A 17751-nucleotide genomic window follows, 5' to 3' on the forward strand; every position below is an offset into this window, starting at 1 on the left:
CAAAGTTCAGAGTGGAGCGTACCAGTGGAGTCCTGAGGACATCCTTTGATCCCTGGATCCAGCTCTGCCTGGAGCTAGACCCTATTCCTGGACTTTTCAGTGCTATTAGCCAATAAATCACCCCTGGCTTTTTTTTTCTTTTTAACTTAGAGCAGTTTGAGTTGGGTTTTCTGTCACTTGCAGCTGAAAGTGTCTATTTCCATTAATGCAGCAGCACAATCCATTTCTGGAAGTTTCTAGTGTTTAGAAAGTTCTCTCCTTGGACACTAGCCCACCTCTAAGAGCCACTCTGTCCTTTGTGCCGCCATCTAGAGGCTCACGGAGTTGTTCTCTGATGGCTTTCCTGCTGGATGGTGGCCCCAGGACCTCTGACTGTTCTCCCTTTAATGCAGGTTTTAGACTCTTTTGCCAAAGTTTGGTGCTCCAAGCTAACACGATGCTCCAAATAGGGCTTCACAGGACAAATTACAGAAGAAAGTTCTGGGCAGCAAGCTCCCACCTGCTCGGTCTGAAAGTGTATCAGGCTCCCCACCCCCCTCCCAGAAAGTTCTTTGGTGGCCACATCATCACTGAGCTTGTTGGCTGCTGACCCTCCAGACAGTTCTCACAGTGACCCACATTCTCCCAGCCTGGACAGGAACCCAACTTCCTGAATCTGAATGCAGGAATTCACAATTCTTGATAATTTCATCTCACAGAAATAATCAGCACCCCCATTATTGGATTTGATATTTTGTATATATCACTCAGTCTGAGATATGTCAGTTTATTCAACTCTATTTATTAAGTGCCAGGAATCACGCAAGGTGCTGGGAATACAATGGTGAACAAGTCTAAGGGTCCCTCCCCTGAAGGTTACTTGCTAGAAGGGGAGACACTCAGAGCCAAGTACTCAGTAGGTGAGAAGGATGATCAGCGTTCAATCAATGCAGTGAAGGGCCGTGTGTCACATGGCGACGTGATGGAGAGAAGCCGGGAGGGGTTCCTCCATGCAAGCCCCTCTGAGGAGAGAACACCGGTGCTGAGGACCAGAGTGAGCCAGCATGTCCAAAGCTGATGGAAGGCAGGCCACTGCCGCTGGAGCGTGGGTCACAGGATGAGACGGGTTGAAGAAGTCAACAGGGACCAGTCCTGTAGGGCCTTTATGGGGGGGGCACCGGGGTGTCAACCTAAGAGTGAAGGGCAGCCCTGGAGGCTTTCAGGCAAAGGAGCCATGGGATCTGATTGGCGTCTGAGACGATGCCGCTGGAAGGGCTGGGGAGACAAGGAATCAAGATCTATTTAGGAGCTCGGGTGATCAGATGGGGACCGGGACTGAGGAAGGAAGGATGCCAGCCAGATTTGGGCTTGGGAGACTGGATGGGTTTTGGAGATTTTCTGAGATAGGGAAGTATAAGGGAGAAACAGATTTTGGGGAGAAATAAAACAGCAAGAGCTCCACTTCAGACGTATGGAATCTCAGCTGCTTATTGAACATCCCAGTGAAGAGAGCCAAGGGGCAAAGTTCTCAGTTTGGAGCTCAGGAGAGAGGTCTTTGGGGTCACAGAGATATAACTGGTAAGCACGCTACAGACATACGTGGAGCCATGGGGACAGGTGAGATGATCTAGAGACAGAGGGTAAGGGAGGGCCAGGAACACCCTCCAGGCACTAGAGTGGATCGACCACAGACAAGCCATGAGCAATCCTTCTTCACTGAGTCCTCCAGAATCTTGAGGCAGGACTTCTCTGTCTGTCCACATCTGAACCATTAACAAATACCAAAGAGCACTGGACAAGAAGGAGCTCCGTTCCCTTCACCTGCCCGCCTCCCGGCCAGCAGAGACCACAGAACAGCTCTGGGACAGCAGAGTGATGCTGGCGTGTGGGCCTCTGTCACACACAAGACCGCACCATCCTTTGGCCAGTTGCTCTTAGATGCTCTCAGATGTACTTAGATGCTCTCTTAGTTGCTCTTAGATGCCCCTTCTCTGGTCTAAGGTTGAAGAACGGTTTCTCCAGCTGAGAATGTCTGAGGGGCCTGATCTTCTGAGTCCTGAGCGGCCAGCAGAGGAGTTCCTCTCAAGATTTCAGTAAAAGTACTTACGCCGCCATCATCCTCCCCAGCCAGCAGCAGGCAATGCTTCGGGGGGCCTTCGTTTATTTCGAAGAAAGGAGAGCAAGCAAGGGCTGTAGTCTCCCAGAGCACAAACACTTCCTCCCACCTGGGAATGAGGGTGCAGCCCATCCAACAGTCCCCCTGGGCTGGCAGACCTGCCGGCTGGTGGCTTGTCCCAAGCTCGGGACTGCTGAAGAATCCCTTTCAATCCTTCTGAAACTCCGTCTTGGAGCTCTGAGCTGGCGTCCCCTGAGTCTGCCAGACTTCCACGTCTTTCCAGTGCCCATTGCAAATGTGGCTGACACTCTGACGAGGAGCTGTTGCCCAGCCTTTGCCAACGTGAGACAGGCTTTCTGGTGCTACAGTCACATGCTCTGGGGAATCGCTTCCCAAGGGAACACAAGTCCCTCTCAGCAGGGTCTGTGCTGCCGCGGGCGGCAGGGAAAAGAAGGCAAGCTGTGTCCTGCTTATCTGAGCAATAAACATCCTCCTCCCTGAGGATGCCCGGGGCAAAACAGGGCATGCACCTTCAGACGTGATACTAGGGCAAGAGTCCAGTGTCCACCCTGGGTCATTCCTACGAACTTGTTCATACAGATGCTCAGATTCTTAACCCCAGGACAAACGCCTGGATTTCAGAGTTGAAAGTTACCACCCAAAGAGCCCAGGAGAAAGAGCCTCAGAAACTTCTAGAAGGTAGTTACACACATAGTCCAAGCATCTACCATCAACCCAGGCTGGGAAGATACAAGACTAGCAGTCACCATGACAAGGGGCAGGGGCCACACGGGCTGGCCTTCAGCACCATGCTGAACAGAGCAGCGTCCACATTGGGCCTCTTAATCTGGGTTTATTGTCAGGTACTTCTCAGCCTCAAAAAGTCCTTCTAACCAAGCGTTCTGTTTCCCAGCCACCCTCCCACAGAGAATGAAATGGACACTTTCCTGTTACCCGATTTACGTGGAAAGTGAGTGCCAGTGGGCGCTCCAGAGGTGGAGTCTGAAGGTGCTCTACCCAGAGGGCCCACTTCCCAGTGGAGACTCTGGATGTTCGCCCTAAAAGAGCTTTCTAGAAACCACCCCCTGCTCTGGCTGCCAGGAAAAGCCCAGAGGTCCTTCAACCACCACCGCCTCCTCGAGACTCTCAGGAAAAGGAATGTGAAGGGTCCCGCTTTGGCCCAGAAGGCTGCGGACCCCAAGTCCTGTTCATTCGTTCATCCACTCATTCAACAAATATTTATTTGAGCACCTTCTACATGCCCATCAGGGAGTGGGACAGGCACCATCTCTGCTCTTACGGAGTTTTCAGTCTAACAGGAGAAAACAAAAAAGTAAAAAGAAAAATGAATAAACAAGACGATTTCAATAGTAAAAGAGTTGGAACGTAATAAAAAGGGGCTTGCAGGGAGGGGCTCCTTTGGATGGCAGATCAGAAAAGGGTCCCCAGGTGAGATCATTTTGGAATTGAGGCCAAAATCATGAGAAGGATCCTGCAAAGACCTATCAAACAGGGTTTCAGGCAGCTGGACCTGGATGTACAAAGGCCCTGAGGCAAGAGACCAGGTCACTGGAGTCAAGGGCCCGAAGGGGAGATGATTGGGAGAGACAGTGAAGCCGATCCTGCAGGGCCTTGTAGCCATGATGAGGCGTCCAGGTTTTATCATCACTGCAACGGGAAGTCATCCAAGTGTTTTAAGCAGGGATCTGATAGGGCCTGCTTTTATGCCTAACAAAGAAGATGCTTTGGCTGCTGTGAGGGAAATGGAAGGGAGGGAGGCGAGAAGTGGGAAAGCAATTAGCCCAGGGTCCCAGGTAGGAGCTGGCAGGGCCAGATTAATGAGGGAAAACGTTGGGCTCTACCTGCCACAAAATGCCCCAACCCTCTGCTCTTCACAGCTGAGCAGCAGGCACGCCGGCACCACGGCCTTGATGCTTCCTGTCCTTAAGAACCTTCTTGACAAAGAATGAACTACAGACCAGAAGGAAAACTGAACGAACGGCCCAGAGGCCCCAACAGGTATAGTCGTAAGATAGATATGCTGTTCTTCCAAAACACTAAACCTTTCACGGAAACGCCTTCAGCGTGTCTTGTGGGGTCTAGTAGCACCGCCCATCCCTGGTGGCCCCGTCTTCAGGGCAGAAAGAGTGTCTCCACCACAGCTGTCACCCACAGCAAAAGGGAGGCCTTCAAATCCAAAGCAGGGGGCACCTCTTCTGTCATCTAAGGCAAAGCTACTGTCCAGTGGTGGTCAGATGGGGGCGGGTATATGAATCCAAAAAGGGAATGGGGAGGAAATCTCCAGAAGCCAGAGGGCAGGCAAGAAAGGCATCCCGAAGACCATGCCTGGGACTAGGGCTTGTCTGGAGGGCTGTCTGACACCCGGAGCCACAGGAGAAACAGGGGTCTGGGGGCAAAGGGTGGGCACGGATGAAACAAGGTGAAGTGAATCACGCAGAAAGCATCTCAGCGTCCACTTGGATGGTAAGCCGAGGACATGAACTGCCTCACTGCCTGGTTTCCTCATCGAGCCTCTTCTGCTTCCCTCAGTTGTTTTTTTTCTTCTTCTTCTTAATTAATTTACTTTTTACTCTCTCCCATTTTAAACATGTCTCTCTTGAGGTCATACTATTTAATAGGAGACTAACTTTTAATTTGATTATTTAAAAAGGAAAAAAAAAATCCTCAATGGGAGAAAACCAGAACAGATATTAAAGAATGACAGGGTGGGTCTCTGGAAATTCTGTTCTATATGGAAGAAAAGAGACTTCTGACTCCTGCTGCTGTCATCAGAAAAAGTGAGCCAACCACCCTGCAGAAAATTCTATCTCAACTATCTCCTGTGAGGTTCAGTTCACGGCCCATCCGGGGGGCCACGGGCCTGCAGCCAAGTGGAGCCCCTCAGCACTACACATCAAATCAGGAGGAAGATCCATGGTCTGATGTGGGAATTCTGGGAATTTGGCAACTATCCTAAAGAAGTAATTCAAAAGTTAAAAAAAGCTATATGCACAAAGATCTTCATTGTGATATTGTTTGAGAAAGTGATAAATCAAAAATACTAACGAAACGGCTAAGTAACCCAATGGGAGAGAATGTGGTCATGAAAACGGCACCTGTGCACAACACACAGCACTGCAAATACTCCCCACATTAAATCAGACAAAAATGCACAGACATTTATCATGGGGACATATGTTTGTGGACAAAACATTCCAGAAAGTATAGAGAAAATGAAAACAGCTAATTATGGGTGGATATGGATGTCATAATAATGACTTTTAAATTTTAATAGCTATGAAAGTTATGCAACCACATGATTTAAAAAATTAATTGAAACTAAAATGCTTGCAGCAAAAAAAAAAATAGCAGTCTCCGGACCTCTACATCCAAGCATACCGCCCCCAATTTTGGCTGTTTCTTTGGGTATTCACCTCTACATTTCGAAACTAGAGGTTTATACTGACATTTCCTTTTTTTTTTAAGATTTTATTTTTCCTTTTTCTCCCCAAACCCCCCCAGTACATAGCTGTGTATTTTTAGTTGTGGGGCCTTCTAGTTGTGGCAGTGGGACGCCACCTCAGCATGGCTTGATGAGCGGTGCCATGTCCGTGCCCAGGATCTGAACTGGCGAAACCCTGGGCTGTGAAGCAGAGCCCACGAACTTCACCATTCGGCCACAGAGCTGGCCCCAATATTTCTTGGTTTTTAACTTCTTATCTTAGAAGATGACTTTGTGCTTTCTTATACCCACATACACATACCGTCTCCTCCATCTTCTGAAAATAGGTATGTAATAATTTTTTGTTAATCGAATTTCAGTGCTTACATTACTATGACTATGTAAATATTGCTCAAAACTAAGCCACGCAGCATACGATGATTTTATCTGCTTCCTTGTTCAACTTTGTATTTCTATAATTGATAGTTGCTTCATTTTTAATTTTCTTTGTTTGAATATGTACTTTTTCCCTAAACTCTCCCACAGAACTATAAAACTCCTCATAATATACCAAATATGTCAGATAATCCATCAGTTCCTTTTTTTGTTATTTTGGTGGGGAGGTTGGCCCTGAGCTAACACCTGTTGCCAATCTTCCTCTTTTTGCTTGAGGAAGAGTGGCCCTGAGCTAGCATCTGTGTGAATCTTCCTCTATTTTGCATGTGGGATGCCTGCACAGCATGGCTTGATAAGCGGTGTGTAGGTCCACACCTAGGATCTGAACCCATGAATCCCAGGCTGCTGAAGCAGAGTGTGCGAACTTAACCACTACACCACCAGGCCGGCCCTGATCAGTTCCATTTTTTTTCCTTGAAGATACATCCTCCTGGGACCTTCAGCCAATTTGCCGCAAATTGGGCTGGTTGCTCTCTAGTCCAGCTACACAGCTGTAGTACTGGGACTTCTTTTCACCCTCATTATGGGAATTCCCTTCACCATTGTTTCCACTAGTCAGGGTTCTTGGTCGCAGGTAAAGCAGCCCACTCTCAATATTAAGCAGGGAAGGAGCTGACAGATTATCTGACACACTTGTTGCACTGTGAGGTTTCACAGTCCTGTGGGAGAGTTTGAGGAAGAATCAGTGATTAGTACACTGAAGACAAAGCAAATAAAAAGATGAGGCAACTGTCAACTCCAGGAAAAACAAAAAGCTGAACAAGAAAAGAAATGTAACTGTAACATACTACGTGGACTCCACAATGCAGAATCAAGCCTGATGGGAAAACTGCTGTGATTGCCACTGAGTACGGGCGCCAGTTTACACTCCTGCCACTTCTGTGCCAAGAACTCAACCTTGCAGCTCATCACTGCTGCTACCACCATAACCACGGATACAGCACATGCTCCATCCCTCTCTTCTCTATCAAAATATAGCGTAGGTGCATCTCCTCAAAGAAGCCAGGTCACAGGTCCCAGCTACGGGGAGGCTTGGAAGTGAGTACTTGTCTGTTCCCATGGTGGAGGAGGTGTTTGTTTTCTTCTCCCCAATCCCAAGACTCAGAGTAAGATAATAGCTGAAATATAGAAAGCTATTTGGCAGCTGAGCCAAATGAGAAAAGACAACTGTACCACTTGCTTCTCTTTCTTGGTTTACTCTCTTATTTTAGGAGAGCACATCCTCCAGCAACTTCCTCAGAAAGGGGTACGAGGGGCAGGGGGCATGGTAAAGTTTTTGAAAATTCACATGTCTAAAAATTGTCTTTATTCTATGATTTTGCTTGAATGATGACTACAGAATTCTGAGTTGAGAATTAATTACCCTTGGAAATTTGAAAGAGTCACTCCATTGTCTTGTAGCTTCTGGTTTTGCTTTTGCGAAGTCCAACACCATCCTGTTCTCTGATCGTCTGTACGCGGCCTCTTTTCCCTTTGCTGGCGTCTAGTAACTCCTCTCTTACCTCTGGAGTTTAGAAAGCTCATGATGATATCCTGTAGCACATCTTTTACTTTTGCATAGTGTGTCTTTTATTACTCACTGTGCTAAATACTACCCAGAGACTCAATGCAGAAACGCCTTCAGTTCTAGCATTTTTTTCCTGTAGTTTCTTTGATAACTTCTCCTTCTCCATTTCTCTCCCGGCTTCTTCTTAAGCTCCTATGAGGTGGGTACTGGGCCTCCCAAACTGATTCTCTAATCTTCTTATCTTTTCTTTCCTATTTTCCATCTCTCAGGTCTTTCTGTTCTACTTTCTAGAAATCTGTTTTTCAATCTTCCAAGTCTAGTCTATCGAAATTTTTACTTCTACCATCATAGTTTTAATATCCAAGAGCTTATTTTTGTTTTATGAATAGGTTTTTTGTAAAAAAAAAAAAAAAACTACGTTTATGACTTCTGAATCCTTTTTTCCTATTTGTTTGGGTCTCTGTCTTTCATGCTAGAGGCCTCAGCTATGTGGGATGGCGCAGGGCTGCCCATTCAGATTTAAGAGAGGCACTGAAAGCTCTTTGTGCCCAGGTAGGGCTAGTTGCTTGGTAGGCATTGCTGTGAAGTGACAAAGCAGCAAGCTAGCTTTCAACAGGGTCCCTCTCAATGTCAGTATCTGAGGGTCATTCTTCTTGTGAGGTCAGTTTCCTCAGAGAGAAATCCTTTCAGACCCTGCCTGGGGGGGGGGGGGTGTAAGCCTGGCTGCCCTGTTCTTCTGGGAGCCAACCAGGAGGGGCGTCACTGTTCAGTATGCAAACTTTCACTGAATCCTCCTGTTCTCAATACAGTGCCTTCCCCTGACCTGGCTGCTCCCCTCACAGCCTGCACACCGCCTGCAGGAACCAAGGCATTTTCTGCTGGGGTGGGAGAGGGAACCACCTGGCTATGTGGGCTGAGAGAGGGGTCTGTGGCTCTAACACACACTTTCAACCAATCTTCCTGCTTCCAGCGCCCCTTCTACCCCACTGCTGGGAACACTCTGCAGCCCCCATTCCTGAGCCTTTAGTGGGTCCTGTGGACACATCACCTTGCCTCCCCCACAGCACAAGGAGAGTCAACATTCTAAGTGTCACTTCTTTCCCCCACCTGCTTTTTATCTTCAAAATTTTTGCTCACATTCCTCCTTCTCTATCATCTACTTTTCTGTTTTCTTAAGAATTTATACCTTTTTTATTCCTTTACTCTCATTTTAGCGGGCTTTTGAAACAGAGAAGAGATAAATATATGCATTCAGTTATGTTTATGAAGAAGTTCATAATAATATTTAATAATAAATAAAAATCAAGTTTGCAAAGATCCGACTCTCTGGGGGCTGTGGGGGCAGACACTCCAACATGGAGACCATGGTTCTGAGTGGGGGCGGGGGAGGGTTATAGAACAGCTGCGCTTGCAATTTTTTTTTTGTACTTTGCAACTCTTTGATAGTAAATAGGTATTTTTTATAAATAAAAATAACATAAGGGTTAAAAGTTATTATTAAAAGGCATCTTCTGAAATAAGAATCGAGGCAGTGGGAGCCAGCCCAGTGGCAGCGGTTAAGTGCGGATGTCTGCTTCTTGGTGGCCCGGGGTTTGCCGGTTCAGATCCCAGGTGCAGATATGGCACTGCTTGGCACGCCATGCTGTGGTAGGCATCCCACATATAAAGTGGAGGAAGATGGGCACTGATGTTAACTCAGGGCCAGTGTTCCTCAGCAAAAAGAGGAGGATTGCTGGCAGATGTTAGCTCAGGGCTAATCTTCCTCAAAAACAAACAAACAAAAAGAATCCAGATATTGTAAACAGGTGTGTAGAAGAAACTCCCATCCCCCACACAGGTCTCCAGGATCCATGGTTTTCACCCGTGTTCCAGGGGGTCCTGGGGTCCCACAGAAGCACCGTGAGGCCTTCAGAGGGTAGCAGGAATGGGATAGGGTGCTGAGAAGGAGTGCCCCGCCAGTCTCTACTGGTACCACAGCGGCACTCTGTTTTTTTATTGGCTTTATAGGTTAAAATTCTGCTTCATATTTTCATCTTTTCAAAGAGATCCACACTAACAAAGAAGCTTGGAAAGTATGGACGCAGATCTAGAGAAAATGAGGTTAGGGTGGGGAGAGGAGCCGCCAGGGACCACATTGTGCTATAACCCCATGCCCCTTCCCATCAGAAAGGACGGCAGCTGCTCAAGCGACCAGAGGAGGAATGTGCTTACAGAATACGTTCGCACCCACTGAGCTCGCAGAGGGGACTGCTGGCCTACCAACCTGGGTGCTCACTAACTGCACCCAGCAACCCGCAGACGCCAAAGAGGGGTGTTTAGACAATGCTGAGCCAGCGTCAGCCTCTGGCCTCAGTTTCTTCATTTGCACAATGAAAGGACTGCAATTATCTTGCAAGCTAATGTCCTAGAATTCCAAGGAGCATCCTATTACTGATACAGTGACTGCCAACTCTTGGGAGAAATGGAATGTCCCTACCCAAGGACTCCTTGAGAAGCACTACCAAGTATAAAAATTCAATCCACTTCCTTTGGAAGAATATTTTAATTTTTCGCTCTCCAAATAGGCCAGCCTAACTCTACCATGACCGGAGTGAGTCAAATACCAAATGTTGCAGCTTAATAATGGGCTCCAGGGCTGCTCAGAACAAAGTCATTCCTTCCTTTCCCAGGCAGCAGCATCCCTCTCTTGGGAAACTGGCTGAGGTCTAGTTCACATCCCCCCTCGTTGGCTCCTAGCACAAATTTGGGTCATTCTCTTCCTTTCAGCTTTCCAGTCCTACCGAGAAGTTCTCCTCTGGCTGGAGAGTCAGGGAGCGCGGATTCCATTCACATTCTTAACCCCTCGACAAAATGACGTCTCTTCTTCTCCCCCCCCCCCCAATTGTCTCCTTCGCCCAACTTACCTCTCTGGAATGGTCCAAGAAAGACCAGCAGCAAAGGCCTGTCTGCCTGGCAGATTAAAGATGCTTTGGAATCAATGAGCGTCATTCCGCCCTTGCCTGACTCAGCTCCTTATCTATCTGAAAAAAAAGAAAAGAAAAGAAAAGAAAAGAAAAGAAAAATGTTAAAAGAGAATGTCTCAGATGGCTTCTGTGCATTCTCTCACAGGACTTTAGCTCAAAAGCGACTGTTCCACCTAGGTCCCCTTTTTGCAAACCAATCACATTCTGCTGGGTGGGCCCTTCTCACCATCTGTGTCAATGCCACCCCACCAGCTCTCTTCGGTAGGACTAGGCAAACCACAGGAGCATTTCCAGTGCCTGAAGCAGGAACAGATATACATACAGATGACTCAAATCACTTTTAGAGTTATTTGTTGGTTTTGTTTGGTTTTTGAAAGCACAGCGAGTGGTGTGAGCCAAGCCTGGGTTTAGAGCTCCATTCAATGGCTGCAAAAAGTAGGTTCGTGAACTTGAGGTCCCATTCAAGACCCAAATCACATCATAAAGGAAGGTTCATCCCTGCGGGATGGAGATGAAAAGGAAGGTGTGTGGGCAGGGGGCCGCCCACTCACTGCATCTGTGGTGTTTCTTCCTCCACCGTGGGTGGCTCCTGGAAATCATCTGACCCCAGAGAGAGAAAGACACCTGAGCTCCCAAAGCCCGGGCGGCTGGAGGCCAGCACAGGACCCGCCCCTTCCCCCGGCCGCGCCCCGCCCAGCTACCTCCGCAGCAGGGAGACTCCAGCCTGGAAGCCACTAGGCGCAGCTGGGGAGGGCTCCCGAGGAAACCTAAATCTTTAGCTTCTCCATGAGACAAAAAGCCCAGTGCTAGGAAGCCCTTAGAAAAGGTGTTCATTCCAAGAACACACTTCCCAAGGACCAAACTGGAATTCTCTGTGCTGCCAGCCCAGTCCTTGGAAGGTTACCCCATGGACCCTGCTGGGGAAGCCCAGGAACGTGGGCTTGGCCGGTCCCTTCACTCAGCATCGAGGGGAGGCCGGTAAGGACTCCCCAAGGCATTGCCACCAGAGAAACGGGAGGTCAGCGCCAAGAGCTAAGGAAGAAATAACTTGCATTGCTGACCAATGGAGTTAACAAGAGGACAAATCCCAGTAGCTCAGTCACAGGCAAATGAGACATGATCGTAGAGAAAACAGTTTCAGAACGACGAAAGACAAAGCAGAAAGCATGATGGAGCCGAGAGAAGAGTTAGGGAAGACAAGGAAGGAATTAGTCCTCAGGAATTCAGGTCAGGAAACAGGGAGCCGGGACAGAATTCACAAGAGGGTGCCCGGGGAGGACGCTCTTCCCCCGGAGGAAGATGCATCTTCTGCTCTGGCCCTCACGCTGGCCGGGACCTCAGGACCTGGGTCTGCCGCCCTCTAGCCCTCCGGGTTCAAGGGCAAAGCCTGGGAGGCAAGGCTAGGAATGGACAGAGCGCAGGATGCGAATGGGGGCAGGGGGAGGGGAGGACGCGCAGCGCAACTGCTCGTCCCTGACAAGTAAACAGCTTGCTCTGAACAGGCGTCCGGAGCCCGGCTGAGGGCCCTGCTCAGCCCATCAAGGGCGGCAGCGGGACACCCCGGATTCCAGGCCCCCCGGAGGCACAAAAGGGATGCAATAAGATCAGGAGAGAAGGAGAGCATGAACCAGACCGCACCAGAGAATCACAACGCGAGCCCCCTGCCTCGGCCTCCCCAGCCGGGTCCGGTCCGCCCTGGCAATGCACCCGCCCCCCCAGCCCCCACGCCCCTGGACCCCAGATCGCCCCGAGCGGACAAAGCAGGGCTCGGGGCGGGGCAGGGCGTGAGGTGGGGGGCACTGGGACCCCGCAGACGCCCGCACAGGTGGGCTCCGTACCGGGTGTCGGTGCCGGGGGCGGGGCCCGGTCTCCCTGGAGACGGTTGCCCAGGGGACGCGGCGGGCGGGTCCCGGAGCGACGGGAGGGCGCGAGCCTCGGGGCGGCGGCGCGGGGCCCGCGGGGGCCTGAGGGCAGGCCCGCGGCGCGGAGCCGGCTAGCGGGGCACCGGCGAGGGGCGCGGCCGGACTGGGGGCGGGCACGGGCGGGGCCGGGGGCGGGGCGCCGGCGGGGGCGGGGCCAGGCCGGCCGCGGGCGGGCACCGTCGGCAAATTCTCACAACCCAGCCGGGCGAAGTGTTCGCGAGCGGCCGCCGGGCGCGGAGCGCGCGCCGCTGCAAATCCTCCTCGACCCCCACTGCTGCGGCCCGGCCGGCGGGGTGTGCGCGCGGAGCCGGCGAGCAGCCGCGGGACCCCGGGGGACGGGCGCATGCCGGCTCTGGTCCCTCTCCCGCCTTGTAACCAGAGGATAGAAAGTGCTATTTGCAAAGCGAGCGAGGGCTGGTCGTCCGCCAAACCGCTTTCCGCTCCCGGGTTCCCAGGGAATCACCAGAAAGGGCGGGGCACTGGGCCTGTGTCACAGTTCGCCACCCGGTGTCACCGAGCAACTGGCCATGCCGGACTCTGAGCTCAAATCCAGTGTGCGGGCTGTTCCCCAGCCGCTAGGCCTTCTTTTCCAATGGAGTTCCCCTTATATGTCGGACTGAGAAAATAATGGGTTCACCCGGGACTTGCACTAACACATCTGTTCATTACGATGAACTGTGCGCGTGCCGGCATGGCGTCCGTGCACTAGCGCGGCACTCCCCCTGCGCTTTACACAGGCGCCCCAGTTCCTACGCAGGCATCACACTGTAAGGCGGGTATTGCCTCCCTCGGATTGTGAAAGAGAAACCCATAGCTCGGAGGGCAAGGAACTTACCTTTACATACGCACGTCTGCACACAATCCCACCGCCTCTTAGCGGCAGAGCTGGCTTTGGGACCACTTTGGGTTGGTACTGGACCCATACGTTTCTTGCTCTACAATGTCCCATGTCCCCTCAGAATGTTCTTTGAGGTCCACAGCCCTAGACTTAAGCCTTTGCCAGAGTGGAGCGCAAGAGGAGGAGGGGAGTGCGAGGTTCAGAATCACCCCGGGGTGTCCCACCAGGTGGGACAGACGTGGGGTGGAGGAAAGTGGTTTGGGAACACCCTTTGGCGGTCTAATTGCTCCGCCGGTCTCCGCCTCCACTGAGTGTTGCAGGTGCAGGGCCCACCCATCCAAGCCCCGCCCCCCCCACCCCCAGCCTCCCTCGGTCCCGGCGTCTCCGAGAGCGTGTGAGGAGGACAAGGGGGAAAACTCAGCCAGAAGCTCCTGGGAAGCTTGAAGGGGCCTGGGATGAGACGACCAGGTGGCTGGGTCATGGGAGGTCCCGCGACCCTCGGTGACCTCTGCGTCCCCGCCCCCAGCACCTAGCACGGGGGAGGGGGGTTCCCAGCGCCCCGGGCGTCTCGAGGAGGAGAAGAAGCGGGGATCAGAGCGGGAGGAGGCAACCTCCTCTCTGTATCACGTGCCCAGATGTCACACACAGACACAGTCACAAAGACAGACACTCGCATACACGTTCACACACACTCAGGCACAATTATGTGAACTGACGCTCATACAATGACACAAGTACCGAGAGCACAGACACACACGCACTCGTGCACCTTCACACACTGAATCTCACTCGTCTACCCACACAGCGGGCTGCGCACTTGGCAGACAATCTCTAGAGAAGGCGGAGCTTGGGCAACTGGGTGGGGCCCGTCCAGCGTGCCACCCGGTCCACCTCCCCTTTACTCCTCCCACCCCCAGCCTGGGGAAGGGAGCAGTGCTGCAGAAGACAGTCCGCTGGGGGCTCTGACGCCCTGACTCAGCCCAGGTCGGGGAGCACAAGGCCCCGCAGGGCTGCTCTTAACCCACAGGGCGGGGGTTTCCTAGGATGAGAAATAACCCTCCGGAAGTCACAGCCAGACCTTGGATGGGCAGATAGAAGCTGAGAGGAGTTCTCTGGCAGCCACCCAAGCTAGGGAGAGGTGGCATCCCCAGCAACCCCCAACCAGGAAAGGATAATGACAGGGCCAGGCCATCAAAGAGATTTTCCAAGGGGCAGACAGGCTTTGGTGGCACCACTCCCCCATCCCCACGGGGGGTGCCTTTCTCCCCAGGGGCCCAGTCCTGCAGACTTCCCTTTCTCTCCAGCATGGGTCTGATGAAAGCCAAGTTCTAAGACAAGGGCCTCATCAGCAGTGGAACTCAATGCCCTGGCTTGGGGTTCAAATTGGAGGTGTCAGGTAGCGGTTCTTCTGGAGCCCAAAGCAAAATCCAAGATTCTTGAAAATGGCAAAAGCCACAGGAAGTCGTCCTGCCTGTGTGACAAAGATGTGCTGGAACAGCACTGACAAATTCCAGAAAGATACACAACGTAGTAAGTCGTCTGGAAGAGAATTAAGTAAATAGATACAGATAGATGGGAAGTCTCTGGAACAGTGCCTCGTGCATATAGTAAATGCTCAGTACATGTTTGTTCTCACAGAAGGGACACAGACGGAAAGAGATGAAGTGACTTGCTCAATATCACACAACTAGTTGGTGACAGAGCAGGAAGAAAAACCAGTCTCCTGACTCCTCATTCAGGGCTCAGGTATAAGTCCTTTCTGAAATACAGGTGAGGGCATAAATAAATCAACTTAGTGGATAAACAAATTAGTTTCATCACTGTTAGACAAGCAGAGTACATGCACAGAAATTATATTCGGGTCCCTCTACTTGCTACAGCCAAAAGGAGTGCACCCTCTTTCTAAGTTCCCAGGCCTGAGGCAGGAAACCAGATGAGCATCCAACCAGCGCTGTGAGAGGGAAGCTGATCTGCTCCACTAGTCACTCTCTTTCTTCATCTCCTGACACTCCCAGGGACCCTCACTGTGAGGAAATGCCAGCTTCTCCCAGCTGCCCACCCAGATTCCAACCACCAACCTTCCTGGAATTCTGGTTGGCTCTTCCTCTTCATATTTGGCACTCAGCATTGTAGGGGTTCAGAATATGTTACCCCAAAATATGCTACTTTGGCATATTGATTATTTTGAATGAAAAGTACTTCAAAAACAGCCAGTGCAAAAAGGACACTCGGAAACTCCTTTGTCCTCTGGAAAGCAGGAGATAAATCTTCCAGGCACAAGGTCCCCTCCCTGTACTGGAGGGTGGAAGGATCCTTATCACCAGACACGGGGAATTCAGGGTCAGGAAGGTTGTATAAACAAGGCTTGTTCCTTCTTCACCATTTCACTACCCCTAGCCCCAACCCCTTTGTCTCATCAGTCCTTCACACATTTATTGTTTCTTTGTCTAAACAATATAAAAGCTTTCTGCTCTGGTGACTTCTTTGAATCTCGTAACTTTGTGGGGTTCCCATACTTTCATACATAATTAAATCTGTTTTTCTCCTGTTAATCTGTCTTCTTATTACAGGACAGTCTCAGCCAAGAACTGAGAAGGATAGAGGGAAAATTATTTTCCCCCCTACAGCATTTTTAGTTGTGGTCAGATGAGACGCTGAGTGGGGCCAAGACTAAGAAGGCTACAGTCAGAAAAAAATAAAATGCAACTAACAACAAGAAAAAAAACCCAGTTAAACGTTTGTTTTTAATTCTATTAGGAAAAACAGAAGGACTCTGGAAAATAATCCTCTTCAAAGGGGAGGGAGGGTCTCCATAGTTATTCACACAATCCCCCCACTTCTTTGTTCCCCTCATCTTGCTCCTCTCAAGGCACAAGGATGAGGGAGCCTGATTACAGGAGTGTCTGGCCCCTGTTCTCCTGCCATCTTTACAGATTTTCATTAATCTTTGAGACTCGGCCCCAGTTAACTCAAAAAGTGGCTCATCTGTAGTTAAAAAGCAAAGTTAATTAGAATCTGGAGCTTCCTTCTTTCTTTCGCCAATTCCCCGAGCTTAGACCAAAAGCCCGCCCTAAATGAGGCTTCCAGAGCATCTGACCTGCGGGGGCCACAGCAGGGAAAAAAATGATGCTCCTGTTTGCAGTGCTCATTCTTTCAAGTGTCAACCCCAAAGCATCCGTGTTTGTAGGGCATCTCCCGGAGAAAGGCAGGCACACGCGCCATGGAGACAGATCTGGATTTGGGTGAGTTTCCTAAACATTCCAGAGCTGTTTCCCCGTCTGTAAAAGCGAGCGCCGGCCCGCTGTGCCAACCTCGGCCAGTGGAGGTGTGGACCCATCAGACAGCACCCGAGCGGGGTTCTAGCTGAGACCTCGCAGCAGAGCATCGAGTTTCCTGGAGTCCTAGGTTTCCAATTCCAGGATGGGATCCTTGTGGGAGGACACCACGTCCTGGGCTTCTTTATGTCTTTTAGAGAAGAAAAGACACTCCTGTGTTTGTGGAAAAGATCCACTGTGAATGCTTATTGGGAGAGAACTGGAATAAGGGGATAAATAGGTTGCCTGGAACCACAGTGCATTGTGTGACTCGCACGTCAAGGCTCACGAAAGACACCTGGGGAACTCACGAAACTGCTCCAGAACCTCCTTGTGAAACCTCTAGATGTGCTTGAGAAGCCATTGAGGGCAAGAAAATTAAACTAAGTTAAACTAGGAAACTTTTAAAAGTTGGGTCTAAATTTGAAGAAGGTAAAAAGAAGGAACCTGGCAGTGTCAGACAAAACGTAATCACAGAGCTGGACCCCAAGGATCATTTAGTCGAGACGGGGGCAGGGCGCTTGCCTGAGTCACACAGTTGGATACACAGCAGTGAGTTCCGGTGTGCGAAATCTCAGCACCTGAGAGATACTAAAACTAGGAACAATATGGACAGCAGCCGCTAACCTTTTCCGGCCCACACTCCACGGCTGTCACTGTGCTAAATGCTTTCCGTTTACTGAGGAGGTTTTAAAACATGGGGGCAAATTCTTTAACACTTCTCCCATTGAGAGGTGGCATCTCTCTCCCCTCCCCTTAAATCTGGGTGGGCTTGTGACTTCTTTGACCAAGAGAGTATAGCAGGAGTGGGGATGCGTGACTCGAGAGCTTAGGTCAGAAAAGGCCACACAGCTTCCACCTTGGTTTGGAACCAAGCGCCAATGCTTGCTCTTGGAGCTCTGTGCATCAAGAAGGAAGGGTGACTCCTGAGGCCACCGTGCCGTGATGAAGCCCAAGCCAGAAAGGGAAGCCATGTGCAGGCCTCAGGTGACAGTCCCATCTGAGCCCGACCTTTGAGTCATCCCTGCCCAGGCGACTAGACACGAATGAGGAAACCTCCAGATGATTCCAGCCCCCAACTGTTCAAGTTATTGGCAGCTCTTTGAGCATCTTCCTAGCCGACCCTGGACATCACGGAGCATGGCAAAGCCGTCCTGCTGAGCCCCGTCTGAGTTCCGGGCCCATGAAATCCGTGCACATAATAAACAGGCATG

The 17751-nt window shown here is 50.7% G+C and overlaps 1 protein-coding gene across 16 annotated transcripts in view; it reads right to left on the reverse strand.

Moving 5' to 3' along the window:
• Positions 1 to 17751, reverse strand: part of PIK3CD (phosphatidylinositol-4,5-bisphosphate 3-kinase catalytic subunit delta) — a 53734-nt gene that overhangs the window by 18463 nt on the left and 17520 nt on the right. For 6 of the 16 annotated variants that reach the window (XR_002806332.2, XR_011436557.1, XM_070260979.1 and 3 more), the window contains exon 2: positions 10404 to 10520. The gene's annotated coding sequence lies outside the window, so the exon portion shown is untranslated. Of the gene's footprint in view, positions 1 to 10403; positions 10521 to 12301; positions 12503 to 13220; positions 13533 to 17751 lie in introns of those variants that run through there. The other 10 variants (XR_011436556.1, XM_070260984.1, XM_070260981.1 and 7 more) reach the window with 6 other exon arrangements.

Source organism: Equus caballus, chromosome 2, assembly GCF_041296265.1.
Source record: "Equus caballus isolate H_3958 breed thoroughbred chromosome 2, TB-T2T, whole genome shotgun sequence".
Lineage (NCBI taxonomy): Eukaryota > Metazoa > Chordata > Mammalia > Perissodactyla > Equidae > Equus > Equus caballus.